Source organism: Salvelinus fontinalis, chromosome 4 (genome assembly GCF_029448725.1).
Source record: "Salvelinus fontinalis isolate EN_2023a chromosome 4, ASM2944872v1, whole genome shotgun sequence".
In the NCBI taxonomy this organism is placed as follows: domain Eukaryota; kingdom Metazoa; phylum Chordata; class Actinopteri; order Salmoniformes; family Salmonidae; genus Salvelinus; species Salvelinus fontinalis.
This window is the reverse complement of record NC_074668.1, coordinates 53,838,104-53,862,987: the sequence shown is the minus strand read 5'-3', so window position 1 is coordinate 53,862,987 and position 24,884 is coordinate 53,838,104. Positions and strand designations below refer to the sequence as shown.

General features: G+C 42.8%; 1 protein-coding gene across 3 annotated transcripts in view; it reads left to right on the top strand.

Moving 5' to 3' along the window:
• LOC129854007 (rho guanine nucleotide exchange factor 28-like) overlaps positions 1-24,884 on the top strand; it is a 78,379-nt gene that overhangs the window by 6,773 nt on the left and 46,722 nt on the right. The gene's annotated exons all lie outside the window — the stretch shown is intronic.

The following is a 24,884-nucleotide window of genomic DNA, read 5'->3' as shown; positions in this document are numbered from 1 at the left end:
ATTCATGCAGGTTGGTCCGGATTAAATGTATTTTCAAGAAAGACCTTGGAGTCTCCTATGCTTTAACTATCCATTGATTGCAATTTACATTGATGGTTAGATTTGGTTCAATGGATTGTGAGAGGATCACATCTTTCCATGTGGACTAAATGCTTGAATTTGGAATATTTTTCAGAATGTGTTTTCCCTTTAAAATGTTTTCCCTTAGTGGAACATCTCCTAGAAAACAATCTGGTCACTGACATGTTGAGAGCAATGTCCAACGATTTGTGACTCCATCCTTACTTTGTTGCAGAGTATGACCGAGTTGAAGGGATAGTTCACCCAAATTACAAAATGACATATGGGTTTCCTTACCCTGTAAGCAGTCTATAGACAAGGTATGACAGCCATCAATGCTTTGGTTTTGATTACCTTGATACTGTCTCCAAATGCTATTTATCTTTGCCCCAAAACCCATTCCAGGCAATATCCCAGATATTATGTTCTGTTTGTAATTCGTTGGTATATAGCAGAAGTTGTGCAGTAAGTCTGTGTTTCCTTACCTATCCTTCATGTCCCTAAGTCATACAAGGTTTACAGGAAAGCTTGGAGTGATAGTCACAATGTTATATTCCACAAAGACATCAGCAGAATGAAGAATGATAATCAGTCTTTTTGGCAGTGATGTTTTAATGGTTTCTTTTCTCCTTATTGCCCATATTTAGCTGTATACAGTTGCAGTGAGAGTGTGTTTGCTAATGATTTAACTAGGATAGCTGACAACTAATATTGGAATGTCAGACATTCTGTCTAGGATAACGGATTGGCTTGTATCTTGTGGACAGACATCTCCTTAGGCCAGATCACACACACTTCCTATGCTGACAGGGAGAACATAAATGTTGCCCTCTGCGTGACTGTTGTACTTCATTGACAGTGACTGACACTGTCTGTGGCTACTCAACCCAGTTGAACTATTTGTATTTTCTTACTATAACTGATTTCCCTGATCAGCTGCTTTGCTGAGGAATGTTTTCTTGCAATGACTGTGATATTTGGTTGTCTTAGTTTAGTTTATTAACTCGATCATAAAAAACAAAAGAAGCACACATAAAAGCCATATATGCACACGAGTAAAATCATTGAGGATTACACACAATAAAGTCTGGGATTTATTTCCACTGTGGTCATCTTGAGACAAGATGGCGAGGCAAGATCGAACATGGTTGAACACAGTATGGAGCGAGATAATAGAACATAAAAACAAAGAAGAAGAACATCCATCTCATCATTGCAGTTACACAGAAGACATCAAACTGTTTTTTACTTTCTTTTCAAAGCTGCCCAGAGAGGACGTCATTTTTATGGGCAGAGGCAGCTCATTCCACGCTGATGCTCCATTATACAAGTACCTTTCCTAGCATTACTCCTGAACCTGATTAAGCACACATTAGCAACACCTGATCTGGTGCTGTCATTTTGTGCATCCCTAACATGGGGAAAGTAATCAGTTAGATATCTGGGTGCAGAATTATAAATACTCCTGTAAACCAAACCCAGTCTAGTCTGGGACACCCTAACCTCAACATGCAGCAAATTGAGTTTCTGAAAGCAGCTCCTGCCTATGTGAGTATGTGGACTCACCTTCAATACTACCCTGATCAGCTTATTCTGGGCTACCTGGAGTTTCCCCTTCAGAAGCTTAAATAAGCCCCCAAACCAGGAAGCGTAGTCAAAATGGCATTGAATGAGAGCAGTGGCACGCACTCTCAAAGAGTCCTTATCAAGCAGCTTGGACATTCTAGACAAAAACTTGTTTCTGGCATTAACCATCCCTAGCACTTTAGTGACCATGTTCACACCCCGCAAGCAGAAGTAAAATAGTTAAATTCATTGGCAACCTCTGCTTTGTCATATACCATCTCCGCCCTGATGCTCAGTCCAATACTGTTTAGTTTGTTTTTCGTAGTAGTACTACAGCCTAGTTCCTTAAATGATTTCCAAAGCTTTTTAGGGTAATTTTTGTTCTCAATGATTTTATCAGTAAAGTAACCTCTCTTAGCTTCATCCATTCTGCTCTGTGCTTCATTTCTGTGACGTTTACAGTGCATTCGGAAAGTATTCAGACCCCTTCAATTTTTCCACATTTTGTTACGTTACGGACTTCTAAAATGGATTACATTAAAAAAACATCCTCATCAATCGACACACAATTCCCCATACTGACAAAGTGAAAACAGGTTTTTAGAAATATTTGCAAATGTATTATAAATAAAAAAATAGATACCTTATTTACATAAGTATTCAGACCCTTTGCTATGAAACTCGAAATTGAGCTCAGATGCATCCTGTTTCCATTGATCATCCTTGAGATGTTTCTACAACTTGATTAGAGTCCACCTGTGGTAAATTCAATTGATTGGACCTGATTTGGAAAGGCACAAACCTGTTTATAGAAGGTCCCACAGTTGACAGTGCATGTCAGAGCAAAAACGAAATCAAAGGAATGGTCCATTGAGCTCCAAGACAGGATTGTGCCGAGGCAGAGATTTGGGGAAGGGTACCAAAACATTTCTTCAGCATTGAAGTTCCCCAAGAACACAGTGGCCTCCATCATTCTTAAATGGAAGAAGTTTGGAACTAACAACACTGTTCCTAGAGCTGGCCGACCGACCAAACTGAGCAATCAGGGGAAAAGGGCCCTGGTCAGGGAGGTGAAGATGGGAGAACCTCCCTCTGTGGAGATGGGAGAACCTTCCAGAAGGACAAACGTCTCTGCAGCACTACACCAATCAGGCCTTTATGGTAGAGTGGCCAGACAGAAGCCACTCCTCAGTAAACGTCACATGACAGCCTGCTTGGAGTTTGCCAAAAGGCACCTAAAGGACTCTCAGACCATGAGAAACAAGATTCTCTGGTCTGATGAAACCAAGATTGAACTCTTTGGCCTGAATTCCAAGCGTCACGTCTGGAGGAAACCTGGCACCATCTCGATTGTGAATTATGGTGGTGGCAGCATCATGCTGTGTGAATGTATTTCAGCGGCAGGGACTGGGAGACTAGTTAGGGTCGAGGGAAAGATGAACGGAGCAAAGTACAGGAAGATCCTTGATAACCTTGTTCCAGAGCGCTCATGACCTCAGACTGAACCCGATCGAACATCTTTGGAGAGACCTGAACATAGCTGCCCAGCAACTCTCCCCATCCAACCTGAATGAGCTTGAGAGGATCTGCAAAGAAGAATGGGAGAAACTCCCCAAATACAGGTGTGCCAAGCATGTAGCGTCATACCCGAGAAGACTCAAGGCTGTAATCGCTGCCAAAGGTGCTTCAACAAAGTACTGAGTAAAGGGTCTGATTACTTATATAAATGGACATTTATTTATTTAATCTTATACATTTGAAAACACTTCTAAAAACAGTTTTTGCTTAGTCACTATAGGGTATTGTGTGTAGATTGATGAGGAAAAAAATAATTTAATCAATTTTATGTGGAAAAAGTGAAGGGGTCTGTATACTTCCCAAATGCAGGAGAAAATCAGGCTGCTCTTGAGTGTTCTTACACTTCTTAAAGGCCGTATTCCTTGCTTGCATAGATTCTAGAATTTCATGATTAAACCAAGGGCTAGATCTCTGCTTTGCTCCTATCTAATGGGAGCCATCACATTCACCACATCAAGGAATCTACATTTAAAGTCTTATGGGGCACTGTGTACCATTACTCTATCCAGCACAGGTGACCAGTCAATTTTACCCACTTGCTCTCTTAACATTTCAACACAGTATTTTTGAGTCCTCTGATTCAAATAGTTGAATGCACTGATTGTAAATTTCTTTTGATAAGAGTGTCTGCTAAATGACCAAAATATAATGCAAATTACTCTTGGCCTAATCACTCTTCTAATCAAGATGAGTGAGATTATGATATTTATTTCATGGACATGGTTTATTAACACAGGTTTGTATAGTGGCTAGGCTGTATTTGAAAAATTGCAGTCCCGAACTGCAAAGTCCAGAAGTAATCCTTAATGTATGCTAATGTAATCCCATGTTTTGTTCTAGATAAACTCCACCAGAATAACTTCTTTGAGTAGCTTGGATGAAAGGTGCCCAGAGTAAATGGCCTGCTCCTCAATCCCAGTTACTAATATATGCATATTATTAGTAGTATTGGATAGAAAACACTCTGAAGATTCTAAAACTGTTTGAATTATGTCTGTGAGTATAACAGAACTCATATGGCAGGCAAAAAAACTGAGAAAAAATCCAAACAGGAAGTGGAAATTATTAGGCTGGTCGAGTTTCAACCAAGATCCCATTGAAATCACAGCGAGATATGAATGAGTATTCACTTCCTACAGCTTCCACTAGATGCCAACAGTCTGTAGAAACTTGTCTGATGACTCCACTGTGAAGGGGAGCCCGAATGAGAGTAGAATGAGTCACCACTGCCATGAGGTGAACATTCTTTGACCACGCGCGTTCCCATGAGAGGCAGCTCCGTTCCATCGTTCATCTGAAGTCAATGTAATTCTCCGGTTGGAACGTTATTCAAGATATATGTTAACAACATTCTAAAGATTGATTGAATACATCGTTTGACATGTTTCTACTGACTGTTACGGAACTTTTGGACATTTCGTCAGCTTTTAGTGAACGCGCTTCGTGACTTTGGAATTGTTTACCAAACGCAACGTTCGGATATTTTTCTGACACTTTTTCTGACACATATTCTGACCAAATGACTATTCATAAACATAACTAAAAAATACATGTTGTATAGGAAATGATAGATACACTAGTTCTTAATGCAGTCGCCGTGTTAGAATTATAAAAATAACTTCATTACGACATCCAGCTTAGGTATAGCGAGAGAGTACCCAAAAGCTGGCGTCCTACTTTTGCTGATCTTCCATCAGAATGTTGTACAAGGGGTCCTTTGTCGGGAACAATCGTTGTTTGGATTTAGAACGGTCTTTTTCCCTCTCGATTTAGCAAGCACACTTGCCAAGTGGGACGAATCTCTCCATGTCAACAAACGGAAGAGAACGGAACACGGCAAAACTCCCGGAAAAATTTCAATAATCTGATTAAACTATATTGAAAAAACATACTTTACGATGATATTGTCACATGTATCAAATGAAATCAAAGCCGGAGATAGTAGTCGCCTATAACGACAGTTTTTCAGAAGGCAATCCACGGTTCTTTCTCGTGCCTTCCTGAAAACAGGAAATGGGTGACACGGCGATAACACACATTATTGCCTCATAATTGAGAATGATACTGTAAGATGATCCTGTAAGTGTTATTTATGTTATTCATATGAAGATTAGCTGAATGGAATCAAGCCCACAGTGTATTCTTCTTAATAAAATGTTATCTGCATAAACATGACTGGCTGAATAAATGATGATATATGTCCAATTTAAGTGTTCATTTTGTGTATACAAAGTGTGTGGAAGTCCGCTTTCCTGGTGGTTTTTGCACCTCTCCCATGCATCTGTGAGGTAAACATCAGGTGTGCGAAAGTGTATTTCTTAATTATTTGTGAATTTGAGCTCTCCGACTGAGAAATATGTGAAAACGCTTAAACACACACATTGTAATGATCATGGTTGTTTGACTGCACAGGTGTCATAGCACAGAATAGTTGCTTGGACTTTATAGAGGTTGTTTGAACGATTTACCTATTCTCAAGAACAGTTCAAGTGAAATAATTATAGCTATCTTTTAGCCAAGATTTTGTTATTTTTCACTCTCCCAATTCAATTTCCATGATGTATGCTGGTCTTGAGCAAGTGTAACTATTCACTCTATGATATTGATATTGTGACACTGTGTACTCATTTGATTTCACAATTAAATCAGGTCTTTACAGTCTTGATAAACAAGCCTCACAGGTGATCATTGTTTAAATCTTGTGTTTTTCCAAGGGGAATTTCAACTGAAGCACAACAGCTTCTAAACAGAACAGAACCTTGGAAAAGGCCCTTGTGACAGCTCTGCCCCCTCCCTCTCTTTCTCTCCCTCCCTCCCTCCATCTCCATCTCTCTCCCGGGGGTCTGTAAGCTGTTTGGAGGGCACGCTCTGTTTTACTGGAAACTCTAGAAACCTGGCTCTAACTGCGGTCTTTGTCTTTTTCCTCTGTTGGCTGTTGGAGCTCTAGCTGGGCTGATGCCCTCAACTGGAAAGTTCATGCTCATGCTATGTAGTCAAAGACAGGCTCAATGCACTCTTTGATTGGTAAAAGGTTCCAATGCCTTTATTGCTTTGGAATATATGAAGGGTAAGAAATAGCTTCCATTAAATGACATGGGGTACTTTGTTGTACTTTAATCAGCTGTGATTCTACCACAGACACTAGTGCTTGTCCTGTCTGAAGATTCATCAGTAATATGAATTGCCTATCTGTGTTATTCTCCTTGTTTACTGATGTTAAACACTAATCTCATCTCTGGCAGTAATGTTCCAGAGTCTCTGAGGTGGCTGCTGCTGTTGGCTTGTAGACACAATGGGTGTCTGTCTGGCTGTGCTTCTTTTATAGTCCTTATTTCAAAACTAGATGGTTGTTGTACATGATCATTTTACAGTGGTTTCTGCAGTGTACAGTGGTTCCTCCTTTAAACATTGCGAGCTTACACCGCAGGACTTAGAGGTACCCAGGGTCACGGCTTCATTGCTCCAGACCACCACAAGGGGGAGTTAGAGCACTCATTATGCATTTGGATCAAAAGGTTTTTATATGACCAATCATATCGATTGGTTCCAATGTTGAATTTGAGGGATGAAGTGAAGGAGAGAGACTGTTATTGAGAAAATAAGATAAAGAGACTGTGTTCAACAGAAATCTGTGTGTGTGTAGTCTCACCTGGTGTCCACAAGTGGCTACAGAGTACTTTATACTGAAAAACAGACACATGAGGACAAACAATAGAAGATAATGTCATTATTAGACTTTTACATTACCAGATCATTGTGAATTACTAAAGTATAATATCCCTTGAAACAAATCATGATAACATTGGATAGATGGATACATGTGTATGTGTAGCATGTGACAATAGCAGGATCATATCAAGGATAGCGTCACAAATGAATACATGAATACCACTTGAAGCTTGATGATCAAATCAAATCAAAGTTTATTTGTCACGTGTGCTAAATACAACAGGTGTAGACCTTACAGTGAAATGCTTACTTACAGGTTCTAACCAATAGTGCAAAAAAGGTATTTGGTGAACAATAGATAGGTAAAGAAATGAAACAACAGTAAAAAAAAAACAGGCTATATACAGTAGCGAGGCTATAAATGTAGCGAGGCTACATACAGACACCGGTTAGTCAGGCTGATTGAGGTAGTATGTACATATAGATATGGTTAAAGTGACTATGCATATATGATGAACAGAGAGTAGCAGTAGCGTAAAAGAGGGGTTGGCGGGTGGCGGGACGCAATGCAGATAGCCCGGTTAGCCACTGTGCGGGAGCACTGGTTGGTCGGCCCAAATGAGGTAGTATGTACATGAATGTATAGTTAAAGTGACTATGCATATATGATAAACAGAGAGTAGCAGCAGTGTAAAAAGAGGAGTTGGGGGGGGCACACAATGCAAATAGTCCGGGTAGCCATTTTATTACCTGTTCAGGAGTCTTATGGCTTGGGGGTAAAAACTGTTGAGAAGCCTTTTTGTCCAAGACTTGGCACTCCGTTACCGCTTGCCATGCGGTAGTAGAGAGAACAGTCTATGACTGGGGTGGCTGGGGTCTTTGACAATTTTTAGGGCCTTCCTCTGACACCGCCCCCTATGGAGGTCCTGGATGGCAGGAAGCTTGGCCCCAGCGATGTACTGGGCCGTACGCACTACCCTCTGTAGCGCCTTGCGGTGATGCAACCAGTCAGGATGCTCTTGATGGTGCAGCTGTATAACTTTTGAATCTGAGGACGCATGCCAAATCTTTTCAGTCTCCTGAAATGGAAGATGCGTTGTCGTGAACTCTTCAAGACTGTCGGGGTGGCAGGTAGCCTAGTGGTTAGAGCGTTGGGCCAGTAACCGAAAGGTTGCTAGCTCGAATCACCGAGCCGACAAGGTAAAAATCTGTCGTTCTGTCCCTGAACAAGGCAGTTAACCCACTGTTCCTAGGCCGCCATTGTGAATACAAATTTGTTCTTAACTGACTTGCCTAGTTAGAAAAAGGTTAGAAAAATCATCGTTTTTAGTGATGTGGACACCAAGGATCTTGAAACTCTCGACCCGCTCCACTACAGCCCCGTTGATGTGAATGGGGGCGTGCTCGGCCCTCCTTTTCCTGTAGTCCACGATCAGTTCCTTTGTCTTGCTCATGTTGAGGGAGAGGTTGTTTCCCAGGCATCACACTGCCAGGTCTCTGACCTCCTCCCTATAGGCTGTCTCATCGTTGTTGGTGATCAGGCATAACACCCTTGTGTCGTCAGCAAACTTAATGATGAGGATCAGCGTGGCAGATATGTTTACCCCTACCATTACCACCTGGGGGTGGCCCATCAGGAAGTCCAGGATCCAGTTGCAGAGGGAGGTGTTAACTCTTTAAAAGTATTTGTGTGGTATGGGAAGAAGTTTAAAATGCTTTACTTAACCAAGCAGTTAGATATAGTCAAAGTTACATTTAGCAAAATAATTGGTCTGATTACTTTGATAGACCACACTATCAACCTTATTACTTCGGATTGTGGGGCAGTTAGATCACAACTTGTTTTGTGAGAACAATTTGTGGGGCATTTCAGTAGCTAGCTCTACAGTATGAGTGTGGGGAAGAGAGTGACACAGAGGTGCACGTCATGTGATCTCATCAAAGCACAACATTGGCTAGTCTTTGCACATGAGGTGGTTACTAAAACAGCTGTACATCTTGATTGATAGTAGATATTTATGTTCTCATTCCAGTGTAATAGCCTAAAAGTTTTTGTCTACGTTTTTGGGAAAAGTGGTCAAAGTAGCTGATACGTGTCAAAAGTCCCAATGTTTACTCATTGTCTCATGCTTAGAATGTGTTCCCCCATTGTTAATATGTGACCCTTTTTTTTAGGAAACTAGGGATATGTCACGGGTCACTACTTCACAGGCAAGCCATTTTAACAAACTTCTTTTTTTTTTTACATCAAAATGCGTTTTTTGGAAGAAATTCCTTCTCGAACATGTACCTTAATAACAAAATTTGTATACAATCTGTAAATATGAATACAATTGTTAAATTACGAGCCTAGTTGGTTTAGCCACAGAAAAAGTCAGCAACCTTCCCGCTAGCCATGATTGGCTGAGATAATGAGTGGGCTGGACATGCCGAGAGATGAGTTTGAATGGGTTTACCATATAGCAAACTTCTTTCTATTTGAGCTGGTCAGTATGTGTAGGCAATCCTCTCTAACGCTGCTGTTTTAAAAATGTATCGCACAGTAAAACTTCATAAGTGTTGCTTTCCACTTTCTGGAGGACCGGATTTTGAAATCAGTGGAATTCGAGTATGATAGCTAAGGAGATTAAGAAAACACCACCTATCTTTGGATTACATCTTCAAACTAAGGGCAACCATGACGTCCGTGACAAGAGACGCGTCCATCTATGACGTATATGGGTAAGATAGTCTAACTAGCAACATTTTCAGATATTACATATTTTACATATTTACAGAAAGTGATTTCATTTCAAGTTGAAGTGTACTGTTAGCTAGCTAATGTTAGCTGGCTGGCTAAGGTTACATGTATGATCTAATTATTTGTATTTCAGACCCATTTGCTTGGCTGGTTGTAGCCTAATGTAATGGTTCATTGTTTAGCTATCTAGCTACACTCGTTGAATATGGCCACTGTGAGTAAACATCAGCAAAAAAGCGTAATTAAATTGTTGCCAGCAGCACAGTTGCAGTCACCAACGTTCTGGATAACATGAAAACAGCATAACCAGCTCTGCTAGGGCGAGGAAAATGTCAGAGTTTGGGTAGGGGCTAAAGCTTAAGAGGGTGTGAATGATCCTGAATGGGTGTAAACAAAGAAGAGGTCTCCAGTAGGTACCAAATATTCAAAGGCCATTTTCTCAGAAGTGTGGTTACAAGCTTATCAACCTTCAAAGCAGAATTACTGTCCCATTGTTCCTCCAAGACCGAATCAAGGCGGTCGGTCACATATTTCCAGTTAATTCAACAGTGTGAAGTTTAATTAGTAGATGTGGTAACTAAAACAGGAGTACCCTCTTCATTGGTTGTGTCAAGGGTGTGCGTACTGGTAGCGAAGTCAGGTGCAGGAGAGCAGAGGGTTGTGAACATGCGCACACTTTATTGAGGCAGGAGAAACCAAGAGACGGACGCAACTGCGTCAACCTCCATCCAATTGGCAAAAGTGCAAAAACCTGCAAATAGACACAAATATTAAGTTTAACAAATTAACATACCTCATGAAAAAAATCGGGATTACAAGAACACCAGTCTGGCGCGTCACAAATGACACGTAACACAAACAATATCACACAAAGACATGAGGGGGAACAGAGGAATAAATACATGCAGTGTGATTGGGGAATGTAAACCAGGTGTGCAGGGAACAAGACAAAACAAATGGATCAATGAAAAATGGAGCGGCGATGGCTAGAGAGCCGGTGACATCGACCGCCGATCGCCGCCCGAACAAGGAGAGGAGCCGACTTCGGCGGAAGTCGTGACGGGTTGTAGATAATTCAGTTCATATTCCAGATTTAAATAGCAGTTTGGTAGACCAATAAATCATACTCTTAAAACATTTCCCAAGTGATTCCATAGATTGAAACTATTATGTGGAGTTTGCCTTCTCCCCCTCTCTCTCCCTGCAGTGTAGAATTGGAAAGCTGCTAAAACAGGTCAAGTGTCTCTTGGCGTATGTTTGTGCACTGCTAGCTTTGCTCAATTGTAATTCAAAGAGAGATTGAAAAATCTGCAAATTGTGGCTCAATAAAAGAAAAAGCTTAAATATTGCAGACAGATTGTGGCTTCTATCAATGTAATTGATACATCATACCCAATCCCTATAAAAAAAAAATGTTAAAATATATATTTGATGTATTTGTTGTTTTTTAAATATATTTTACGTTATTATTTTCCCTAACCATTCCACCCATCCCCTAATTTGAGTAAACTAATGGAGAACAACACTTAGGCTTCTACTTCCAGCTTTTACACACTATATACATTTTATACATATACATATATACATATCCATGAACTCAGCAAAAAAAGAAACGTCCCTTTTTCAGGACACTGTCTTTAAAAGATCACAGATCTTCATTGTAGAGGGTTTAAACTATGTTTACCATGCTTGTTCAATGAACCATAAACAATTAATGAATATGCACCTGTGGAACGGTCGTTAAGACACTAACAGCTTACAGACGGTAGGCAATTAAGGTTACAGTTATGAAAACGTAGGAGACTAAAGAGGCCTTTCTACTGAATCTGAAAAACACCAAAAGAAAGATGCCCAGGGTCCCTGCTCATCTGCGTGAACGTGCCTTAGGCATGCTGCAAGGAGGCATGAGGACTGCAGATGTGGCCAGGTAAATACAGTTCAATGTCGGTACTGTGAGACGCCTAAGACAGCGCTACGGGGAGACAGGACGGACATCTGATCGTCCTCGCAGTGGCAGACAACGTGAACAACACCTGCACAGGATCGGTACATCCGAACATCACACCTGCGGGACAGGTACAGGATGACAACAACAACTGCCCGAGTTACACCAGGAACGCACAATCCCTCCATCAGTGCTCAGACTGTCCGCAATAGGCTGAGAGAAGCTGGACTGAGGGCTTGTAGGCCTGTTGTAAAGCAGGTTCTCACCAGCCATAACCGGCAACAACGTCGCCTATGGGCACAAACCCACCGCCGCTGGACCAGACAGGACTGGCAAAAAGTGCTCTTCACTAATGAGTCGCGGTTTTGTCTCACCAGGGGTGATGGTCTAGGCTAGCTTTTTCAAGCAGAAATTTGCATCCTGTAGCTCTAACTCTAAAGAGTTATGGGACACTGTAAAGTCCACAGAGAACAAGAGCACCTCCTCCCAGCTGCCGACTGCACTGAGACTAGGTAACACGGTCACCACCAATAAATCCATGATAATCGAATATTTCAATAAAAAAAATTCTATGGCTGGCCATGCCTTCCTCCTGGCTACTCCACCCCCCCAGGTCTAGGTCCAAGAGGCTTCTAAACAGCTTCTACCTCATAAGACTCCTGAACAGGAAATGAAATGGCTACCCAGACTGTTTGCGTTGCCCCCCCCCCCCCCACCCCCCCTTACACCGCTGCTACTCTCTGTTGTTATCATCTATGCATAGTCACTTTAATAACTCTACCTTTATGTACATATTACCTTGACTAACCGGTGCCCCCACACATTGACTCTGTACCAGTACCCCCCTGTATATAGTCTCGCTATTGTTATTTTACTGGTGCTCTTTAATGACTTATTACATGTATTTGTTTTTCTTGTTTGTATTTTGTATATATTTTTAAACTGCATTGTTGGTTTGAGGCTCGTAAGTAAGCATTTCACTGTAAGTTCTACACCTGTTGAATTCGGGCGCATGTGACATTCATTTTGATTTGATTTATTGTTTTCACATTAGTCTCCCCAAACAATTGTTACTCTATATTTTTAATACCAACCTCTATTGAATATTCCATTTCTGCTTCACACATATTGAATGTCTATTATTTTAAGATTGACATGGAATGCACCAAATTTATAAAATACATTAGCTGTTACACTCGATGAGGACAAAGGTAAGGAGTCAGGCGCAGAGAGCAAAGGTAACGGGGAAAACCACTTTTTAATGTCCAACCAGAAATACAACTGGTAACGTCAAAAAAACATTGGCGTAAAACTCCAACTTGAATAAAGTCCAAAACTGGAAAATAAATCCAGTCTGTGGAAAAACCCCAATGAAAATAGCAACCTCAGATACAAACAGAGAAACAAGCCCGCACAAACATAAACGGGCTAAACGAACTTAAATAACACCACCCTAACAACCAAACAATAAACAGGTGAAATCAATTAGACAAAACCAAACGAAAAGGAAAAAAGGATCGGTGGCAGCTAGTAGACCGGCGACGACGACCGCCGAGCGCCACTCGAACAGGAAGGAAGGCCACCTTCAGTAATACTCGTTACATTAGCCAATTCCTAAGGAAAAAGATACATTTCGGTGGGAGCTAAAGTAGTCCACAATACTAGAGCCTCTTTCTGCAAAAAACTTCAATTCATTGCAGTTGTAGCCTTGTTTTATCATGATCATGGTCACAGCTCGTCTTAACCTCTGGATTATAATAACAACACAATGACCAGAAAATAGACAAAAATTTCGTCCAAGTGTTTCTCTGCAAAGATCTCACTTGCGCTAAGGGGATTTATTTCCAATCATAGCAGTCGAACGAGTAAATCGACATCCATTGATTTGGAAACAGATCTGGCGAGTTTAATAAAAGCGGATTATCTTTTCTTTTGCTACATATTGAAATGCTGTTATTACATCACAATTGCTACGCATTTATTATTATTTTGATGGCATACCTAATTTGGCTTCTTACGTCATTCATTCTATATTAAGTGTTAATTCACTCTAACTTTATGGGGGAGTAAAGGGTTTATTAGATTAATATGATGCCCCCGAAAAAGGGAGATGGCAAAAAAACTATTACCAGGACCAGAAAATCCCATGAGCGTTTATAGTTTTCTTGTTTAGGGGTAAGTCAAGTCTCGTACCTTTACCAAAAGTGGATATATGTTAAAACCTTTTCTCAATAGGGGGTGCTGTTGGCACTTTGTAATAATTACGTTCCCAAATTAAACTGCCTCGTACTCAATTCTTGCTCGTACAATATGCATATTATTATTACTATTGGATAGAAAACACTCTCTAGTTTCTAAAACTGTTTGAATTATATCTGTGAGTGAAACAGAACTGGACTTAGAGCAATTTTCCTATGTGTATGTGAGAATGCAGAATTCTGCAAGCTGCTCTGAGATCTGTTTATAAATCTGCCTGTCTTCTATTGGTTGAGATGCACTGCATATGCCTTCCCCTGGATGTTAGCGAATAGGGAGACTTGAAATGGAGTCTCTACGTAAATCTGAAAGGTTATAAATAGCTTGGCAAGGAAGTGTCTGGTCTTTTCGCTCTGACGCACGGAGGACCTTGGCATATCGTACTAGAACCTTCGGTTATAGCTCTTAGAAATTTCCGGCTGTGTTTTTATTCGATATAGGCTTTAAAGACATCATAATGTTGTTATTTTAAACCGAATTATATCAGTTTATGTCAGTATATTGCGATTTTCGGGTATTTATTTTCGTGGCGTTCTAGGAAGTTGGGTATCTCTGGCTCAAATGCTAATGTTTACTGCTAATTGCAACGTTGAAGAGGACGTTCTACAACCGAGCAACGATTCTTTTGGACAAAGGACACCTTTCCCAAGATTCTGATGGGAGTTCATCAAAAAGTAAGAACTATTTATGCTGATAAGTCGTTGTTCTGTTGAAAAATGTCAAATGCATAAGCTTCCATTAATTTCAGTGCAGCCTCGCTTTAACGCACGCTGTATGTTGTAGTAACGTTAATTTTAAAAATGTAACACAGCGATTGCATTAAGAACTAATTTGTCTTTCATTTGCTGTCCAACCTGTATTTTTTAGTCAAGTTTAGGATAGGTCACTGATTAGAATAGGTGCCTCTCCAAAGATTTCTCCTGACATTTTCTGGGCAGCTTGGCTACTTTTCTCATTGTATAACCACGATTTGTGCCACTAAATATGCACATTTTCGAACAATCTCTATATGCATTGTGTAATATGATGTTATAGGACTGCCATCTGAAGAATTCTGAGATGGTTAGTGAAAAAATTTATATATTTTGGTGGTTTATACGTTATCGCTATTTTTGGCTTGAATCAATGCTGTTGTGATGTTTGCTATTGTGGTAAGCTAATATAACGCTATATTGTGTTTTTGCTGTAAAACACTTAGAAAGTCTGAAATATTGGCTGGATTCACAAGATGTGTGTCTTTCATTTGCTGTACGCTGTGTATTTTTAAGAAATGTTTTATGATGAGTAATTAGGTAATACACGATGGTCTCTGTAGTTATTCTAGTTGCTTTGGTGAGAGTTGTGATGGTGGCTGCAATGGTAAACTATGATTTATACCTGAAATATGCACATTTTTCCAACAAAACATATGCTATACAATAAATATGTTATCAGACTGTCATCTGATGAAGTTGCTTCTTGGTTAGTGGCAATTTATATCTTTATTTGGTCGAATTTGTGATAGCTACTGATGCAGTAAGAAAATGGTGGAGTAAAAAAAGTGGTGTCTTTTGCTAACGTGGTTAGCTAATAGATTTATATATTGTGTCTTCCTCTGTAAAACATTTTAAAAATCAGAAATGATGGCTGGATTCACAAGATGTGTATCTTTCATCTGGTGTCTTGGACTTGTGATTTAATGATATTTAGATGCTACTATTTACTTGTGACGCTATGCTAGTCAGTTTTTTAACTGATGGGGGTGCTCCCGGACCCGGGATTGGGAGGAAGTAGAAGTGAATCTTTTTCTGAGCATATTTCCCAGATCTTTCTAGACAGTCATACAATGCAAAACCTTATTTTTATTGAATTATCCATAAAGGTACCAACTCAGAATACCTTTTTCACCACTTATGTACATCTATGTTTGGGTGTGCAAGTTTGTATATTATTATTATTTCCCATTGTTACTTTATCAAATCTCTAGTAATCGATTATACCCACATACAAATACTCACGTTTTCACAGAATCCCCATATAATCCCCAAATTTCAATCTCTTATTACCCAAACTCCCGTTTAACACTTATTTTCACCCTCACACAACTCTCATATCACATTCTCACCGTACTGTTCCCAGACATACTGAATCAATATTTGTATAACCTGCAGTAATATTTTCTTACTTCTACACGTTTCTACTTCAGGACTAGTTCATGGAATTACAGAATTTCCACATTTGCATTTTACGATACTAACCCAGGGCATTATAATTAATTTCACACCTCTCCTTACAACGATAGTACGTTCACGACTGTGTTTTCTTCTCTTAGGACAGTATCATCAGAAGTTATTATGACGATATCTTCAGAATCTCCTAACCTGAAAACGGCAGTAAATTCACAACTCCGTTTTCCTCTCCTCAGTAGAGTACGGCCACGACTTCCTTTCTATTATGACGATGGCTTCAAAATCTTATAATCTTAAGAACGGTAGTAGAGTCACGACTCCCTCTTTATTATGACAATACCATCAGGATCTCATAATCTCTAAAACGACAGTACTGTCACGATCGTTATGAGACGAATGAGTGGACCAAGGCGCAGCGTGGAAAAAAGACATCTTCTTTTAATGAAGAAAAACAAACACTTACTAAACGAACAAAAAAACAAACGATCGTGAAGTGAAAACGAACTAAGTGCACACATGCAACATAGAACATAGACAATTACCCACAAAACCCAAATGCCTATGGCTGCCTTAAATATGGCTCTCAATCAGAGGCAATGAACCACAGCTGCCTCTAATTGAGAACCAATCTAGGCGGCCGTAGACATACAAACACCTAGACAACACCCTGACCCATTAAACGTACAAAACCCCTAGACAAACCAAAAAACACATACATTCCCCATGTCACACCCTGACCTAACTAAAATAATAAAGAAAACAAAGATAACTAAGGCCAGGGCGTGACAGTACCCCCCCCCCCCCCCCCAAGGTGTGGACTCCGGCCGCAAAACCTGACACAGAACGGGAGGGTCCGGGGTGGGCCTTCTTATGGCGGCGGCTCGGGTGTGGGACGTGGCCCCCACTCCACCATTGTCAATACCCGCTTTGGTGGCTCTGGTAGATCCTGGCTGACTGGCGGCTCTGGAAGATCCTGGCTGACTGGCGGCTCTGGCAGATCCTGGCTGGCTGACGGCTCTGGCTGGTCATGGCTGGCTGACGGCTCTGGCTGGTCATGGCTGGCTGGCGGCTCTGGCTGGTCATGGCTGGATGACGGCTCTGGCTGGTCATGGCTGGATGACGGCTCTGGCTGGTCATGGCTGGATGACGACTCTGGCTGGTCATGGCTGGATGACGGCTCTGGCTGGTCATGGCTGGATGACGGCTCTGGCTGGCCATGGCTGGATGACTGCTCTGGCTGGTCATGGCTGGATGACGGCTCTGGCTGCTCCTGGCTGGATGACGGCTCTGGCTGCTCCTGTCTGGCGGAAGGCTCTGGCTGCTCCTGTCTGACGGACGGCTCTGGCTGGTCATGGCTGGCTGACGGCTCTGGCTGGTCATGGCTGGCTGGCGGCTCTGACAGATCCTGGCTGATTGGCGGCTCTGCAGATCCTGGCTGATTGGCGGCTCTGCAGATCCTGGCTGATTGGCGGCTCTGGCAGATCCTGGCTGATTGGCGGCTCTGGCAGATCCTGGCTGACTGGCGGCTCTGGCAGATCCTGGCGGCGCTGGCAGATCCTGGCTGACTGGCGGCTCTGGCAGATCCTGGCTGACTGGCGGCTCTGGCAGATCCTGGCTGACTGGCGGCGCTGGCAGATCCTGGCTGACTGGCGGCTCTGGCAGATCCTGGCTGACAGGCCACTCTGGCAGATCCTGGCTGACTGGCGGCTCTGGCAGATCCTGGCTGACTGGCGGCTCTGGCAGATCCTGGCTGACTGGAGGCTCTGGCAGATCCTGGCTGACTGGAGGCTCTGGCAGATCCTGGCTGACTGGCGGCTCTGGCAGATCCTGGCTGACTGGCGGCTCTGGAAGATCCTGGCTGGTTGGCGGCTCTGTCGGATCCTGGCTGACTGGCGGCTCCTGACTGACGAACGGCTCTGACGGCTCGGGACAGACGGGCGGCTCAGATGGCTCGGGACAGACGGATGGCTCAGATGGCGCTGGGCAGACGGACGGCTCAGATGGCACTGGGCAGACGGATGGCTCAGATGGCGCTGGGCAGACAGATGGCGCTGGGCAGACGGATGGCTCAGATGGCGCTGGGCAGACGGATGGCTCAGATGGCGCTGGGCAGACGGATGGCTCAGATGGCGCTGGGCAGACGGATGGCTCAGACGGCGCTGGGCAGGCAGGCAGCTCAGACGGCGCTGGGCAGACGAGCAGTGCAGGCGGCGTTGGGCAGACGGCCGACTCTGACCTGCTGAGGCGCACAGTAGGCCTGGTGCGTGGTGCCGGAACTGGTGGTACCGGACTGGAGACACGCACCTCAAGGCTAGTGCGGGGAGCAGGAACAGGGCACACTGAATTCTCGAGGCGCACTATAGGCCTGGTGCGTGGTACCGGAACTGGTGGTACCGGGCTGAGGGCACGCACATCAGGGCGAGTGCGGGGAGAAGGATCAGTGCGTACAGGGCTCTGGAGACGCACATGAGGCTTGGTGCGTGGTGCCGGAACTGGTGGTACCGGGCTGGGGACACGAACCTGAAGGCTAGTGCGGGGAGAAGGAACAGGGCATACTGGACCCTGGAGACGCACATTAGGCCTAGTGCGTGGTGCCGGCACTGGTGGTACCGGGCTGGGGACACGCATCTCAGGGCTAGTGCGGGGAGCAGCAACAGGACGCACAGGACTCTGGAGACGCACAGGAGGCGTGGTGCCAGGACTGGTGGTACCGGGCTGGAGACACGCACCATAGGGCGAGTGCGTGGAGGAGGAACAGGGCTTTGGAAACACACTGGAAGCCTGGTGTGTGGTGTAGGCACTGGTGGTACTGGGCTGGGGCGGGGAGGTGGCGCCGGAAATACCGGACCGTGCAGGCGTACTGGTTCCCTTGAGCACTGAGCCTGCCCAACCTTACCTGGTTGTATGCTCCCCGTAGCCCGATCAGGGCGGGGAGGTGGAATAACCCGCACTGGGCTGTGTAGGCGAACCGGGGACACCATGCGTAAGGCTGGTGCCATGTAGGCCGGCCCGAGGAGACGCACTGGAGGCCAGATGCGTTGGGCCGGCTTCATGACATCCGGCTCAATGCTCAATCTAGCCCTGCCAGTGCGGGGAGGTGGAATAACCCGCACCAGGCTATGCACACGTACAGGAGACACCGTGCGCTCTACTGCATAACACGGTGTCTGCCCGTACTTTCGCGCTCCACGGTAAGCTCGGGGAGTTGGCGCAGGTCTCCTACCTGACTAACCTACACTCCCTTGTAGCCTCCGCCCCAAGAAATGTTTGGGTTTGACTCTCGGGCTTCCAGCCTTGCTTCCGTGCTGCCTCCTCATATCGCCTCCTCTCGGCTTTAGCTGCCTCCAGCTCTTCATGAGGGAGGCGATATTCTCCCGGTTGTGCCCAAGGTCCCTTACCATCCAGTATCTCCTCCCAAGTCCAAGAATCCTGTGTATATAGCTCCTGCTGCTGCTTTACACTCTGCTTGGTCCTTTTGTGGTGGGTAATTCTGTCACGATCGTTATGAGACGAATGAGTGGACCAAGGCGCAGCGTGGAAAATAGACATCTTCTTTTAATGAAGAAAAACAAACACTTACTAAACGAACAAAAAAACAAACGATTGTGAAGCTAAAACGAACTAAGTGCACACATGCAACATAGAACATAGACAATTACCCACAAAACCCAAATGCCTATGGCTGCCTTAAATATGGCTCTCAATCAGAGACAATGAACCACAGCTGCCTCTAATTGAGAACCAATCTAGGCAGCCATAGACATACAAACACCTAGACAAGTCACTGACCCATTAAACGTACAAAACCCCTAGACAATCCAAAAAACACATACACTCCCCATGTCACACCCTGACCTCACTAAAATAATAAAGAAAACAAAGATAACTAAGGCCAGGGCGTGACAAGTATGTTCGTTTTGTTTATTGTTTCCAAGAAATGTTAGTCTCACCCTATTAAATTTGTCTTTTTTCGAGATCCTGTATCAGTCCACCGGCCCCCTCCAGAAGACCTTGGGCAGGTCCCTCTCTGCTCCCTTAGTGAAGTGCGGGTTGCCTTGAATCACACCTAGAGTGATTTCCAAGCACGGTTGACCCTGGTCCTCAGGAGTAGTCAGCAGACAGAGATAAGGATCCCTTCCTCGTCGCCATAAATGTCGTGGAAAATAATTTATTAAGTGTGAGAGACTTTGTTATTTCTTCAAACAATCAATCTTTGTTATCAATTAAGAATTGCAATAATGAAGCTGGTCAACGACCAGCCCAACCTTACAGAGGAATCATGGGTCTTATATAGCTGACACTAAAAATGCTTAGTCATGGCTGGTTCCACCCCTCCCCGGCAGCTCGGGGCATCACGAGCTATCTTGGGTTCATCTTGTGAGTTATGTGCTCCGGATGTTGTTTCTCAGACACAAAGATGATTTTAGACTAAGAGGGGTTTGTTCTACTCCTCCTGGCTATCTCTATCTTGGGTCACAAACACCAACTAATTATATGGAATGCAGACTGTAGGTTTTATTACCAAGCCATCACAAATCAATTGCTAGCGCCAAGCCCCAGAGGCCCAACTCAGTCACACTCACACAGATGAGAGAGTACTCATCAAAGCTATTCGATGCATGAACAGTATTAAAACATAATCTTGTAATTTTCTACTATAGGCTGTAACAACACAACTGGAAAAAGGAAAGGGTCTGAATACTTTCCAGATAGACTGTATGTAAATGTAAATAAATTTGCATATAATAACCTACCAACAGTAACTCTTGAACCATTCAAGCCTGAAACTTGTATCAACTGTAACTATACAAATTAACACACATTAGCATAAAATAGCTCACTGACAGTAACTGTTGAACTGTTCAAGCTAGAGACACCAAACCAATTTTCACATGTTCAGGCTATATTAACTTCAAATTCTTAAACTTGTATCAATTATAACTGTATAAAATTGCATTAATTTGCATAAAATAACCAACCAATAGTAACTTGTTGAACTGTTCATGCTACGAATACAAAACAAACTTTGTCATGCTCAGGCTATCTTTTTTTTTTATCTTCAATTTTTTTGGGCCTATCCTTCATCCTTCATTCCGAGTACAAAAATGTACTTTGTTTTTACAGCTTTTTCTTTTGTTTCTACAAGTACATTCTATACACATTTGACATACATAGCACTTAAAAAATGTATAATTACATAGTAGTTTTGATTTACATTACATCTAGATAGATAGTACTTTTTGTGTTAAACGTTCTACAACAAAGATGTCGAAGTGTCCAACAAGCTTTCTCTGCCCTTAACCTTGTTCTGAAAACCTCCAAAACAATGGGCATGTGGTTTGGTAAGAAGAATGCCCCTCTCCCCACAGGTGTGATTACTACCTCTGAGGGTTCAGGGCTTGAGGTAGTCACCTTCATACAAGTAGTTAGGAGTATGGCTAGATGGTACACTGTCCTTCTCTCAGCACATATCAAAGCTGCAGGCTAAAGTTATATCTAGACAAGGTTTCCTCTATCGTAATCGCTCCTCTTTCACCACAGTTGCCAAACTAACCCTGATTCAGATGACCATCCTATCCATGCCAGATTACGGAGACGTAATTTATAGATCGGCAGGTAAGGGTGCTCTCGAGCAGCTAGATGTTCTTCATCATTCGGCCATCAGATTTGCCCCCAATGCTCCTTATAGGACTCATCACTGCACTCTGTAAACTGGTTATCTTTGTATACCCATTGCAAGACCCTATGGTCAATGCTTATTTATGAAACCCTTTTAGGCCTCACTCCCCCCTATCTGGGATACCTACTGCAGCCCTCATCGTCCACATACAACACCCGTTCTGCCAGTCACATTCTGTTAAAGGTCTCCAAAGGACACACATCCATGGGTCACTCCTCTTTTCAGTTCGCTTCACCTAGCAACTGGAAGGAGCTGCAAAAAAACACTCAAACTGGACCGTTTTATCGCCATCTCTACATGCAAGACTCAATCATGGACACTCTTACTGACAGTTGTGGCTGCTTCGTGTAATGTATTGTTGTCTTTACCTTCTTGCCCTTTGTGCTGTTGTCTGTGCCCAATAATGTTTGTACCATGTTTTGTGCTGCTACCATGTTGTGTTGCTACCATATTGTTGTCATGTTGTGTTGCTACCATGCTGTGTTTTCATGTGTTGCTGCCATGCTATATTGTTGTCTTAGGTCTCTCTTTATGTAGTGTTGTGGTGTCTCTTGTCGTAATGTGTGTTTGGTCCTATATTATTTTTATTTTGAATCCCAGCTCATGTCCCCGTAGGAGGCCTTTAGGCCATCATTGTAAATAAAAATTTGTTCTTAACTGACTTACCTAGTTAAATAAAGGTTAAATAAAAATACATTATTCATTGTGTTTTCAGTCATAACTATTTTAGAACATGAGCTTTTAACCTGTCTAGGATGAGGGTGCCGCTAGCGGCACTCCCCCCCCACCCCACTGAAAAGGCAGAGCCGCGAAATTCAAAAAAAATATTTTTTTTAAATATTTAACTTTCACACATTAAAGTCCAATACAGCTAATGAAAGACACAGATCTTGTGAATCCAGCCAACATGTCCGATTTTTAAAATGTTTTACAGGGAAGACACAATATGTAAAGATGTACATCTATTACCTAAAAACACATTAGCATAATCCACCATCTTTTATTTGTCCACCAACACCAGTAGCTATCACCAATTCGGCTAAACTAAGATATTTATAGCCCCTAACCAAGAAAAAAACTCATCAGATGACAGTCTGATAACATATTTATGGTATGGGATAGGTTTTGTTAAAAAATGTGCATATTTCAGGTAGATGGCATAGGTTACAATTGCACCCACCGTCACAAATGGACTAGAATAACTACATAGAGCAACGTGTTTACCTACTTACTAATCATCAAACATTTCGTAAAAATACACAGCATACACTAATCGAAAGACACAGATCCTGTGAATACAGACAATATTTCAGATTTTCTAAGTGTCTTACAGCGAAAACACAATAAATCGTTATATTAGCATAGCACAGGTGCAAACATTACCCCAGCATTAATTCTAGCCAAAGTGAGCGATAACGTCAACATCGCCAAAATATATTATTTTTTTCACTAACCTTCTCAGAATTCTTCAGATGACACCCCTGTAACATCACATTACAACATGCATATACAGTTTGTTTGAAAAAGTGCATATTTAGCCACCAAAATCATGGTTAGACAATGTGAAATGTAGCCCAGCTGGTGAGAAAATGTCCGTGCGCCATATTAGACAGTGATCTACTCTTATACATAAATACTCATAAACGTGACAAAAAAATATAGGGTGGACAGGGATTGATAGACAAGTTAATTCTTAATACAATCGCGGAATTACATTTTTTAAATTATCCTTACTTTTCAATACAGTTTGCGCCAAGCGAAGCTACGTCAAAAAACATGGCGTCCTAAGCCACTAACATTTTTCGACAGAAACACGATTTATCATAATAAATTGTTCCTACTTTGAGCTGTTCTTCCATCAGTATCTTGGGCAAAGGATCCTTTCTTGGGTCTAATCGTCTTTTGGTGGAAAGCTGTCCTCTTGCCATGTGGAAATGCCAACTGCGTTCGGGATGAACTGGAAGCGTGCCCAGCTATTCACAGCGTTTCAGAAATAAATGTCCCAAAATCGCACTAAACGGATATAAATTGCTATAAAACGCTTTAAATTAACAACCTTATGATGTTTTTAACTCCTATAACGAGTCTTAACATGACCGGAGAAAGATTACTCCCAACACTAACGCTTGGAACAGGTGCGGGTCGGTGTCCTCCACGCGCATGACGCACCAAGAAAAGACTTGCTAGCTACAGGGTTTTTTAATTTATAGTGCCTGTGAACGCGCAATCGACCCCATTCAAATCGTCATCACGTAAAGGCATCCAGGGGAAGACGTAAGCAGTGTCCGTATACTCATAGCAATAACAGTGCCCTTTTAACTGACTCCAGATCAGGGGCCAAAATTTCTGAAATCTGACTCCATGTCAGGGAAATTGCTGTAGAATGGGTTCTGTTCCACTTAGAGACAAAATTTCAACTCCTATAAAAACTATAGACTGTTTTCTATCCAATAATAATAATAATATGCATATTGTACGATCAAGAATTTTGTGGGAAGCCGTTTCAAAAATTACACGATTAGCATAAATAGTGACAACAGCGCCCCCATCCTCAACAGGTTAAACCCAACCCTCAGCTATTCTCAGTCCAACCCACCTATCTCTGTTAACCGCCCTCTTCTGATATCCATGTGCCATATATTTTTCAACTCAATCGGGTTCAGGTCTGGGCTCTGGCTGGGCCACTCAAGGACATTCAGACACTTGTCCCAAAGCCACTCCTGCGTTGTCTTGGCTGTGTGCTTAGGGTCGTTGTCCTCTTGAAACGTGAACCTTCGCACCAGTCTAAGGTCCTGAGCCTTCTGGAGAAGGTTTTCATCAAGGATCTCTCCGTACGTTGCTCCATTCATCTTTAACTCAATCCTGGCTAGTCTCCCAGTCCCTGACGCTGAAAAAGAACTCCACAGCATGATGCTGCCAACACCGTGCTTGACCGGAGGGATGGTGCCAGGTTTATTCCAGATGTGACACTTGGCATTCATGCAAAAGAGTTCAATCTTGGTTTCATCAAACCAGATAATTTTGTTTCTCATGGTCTGAGAGTCCTTTAGGTCCCTTTTGGCAAACTCCAAGCAGGCTGTCATTTGCCTTTTACCGAGGAGTGGCTTCTGTCTGGCCACTCCACCATAAAGGCCTGATTGATGGAGTGCTGCAGAAATGTTTGTCTTTCTGGGAAGTTCTCCCATCTCCACAGAGGAACTCTGAAGCTCTGTTAGAGTGACC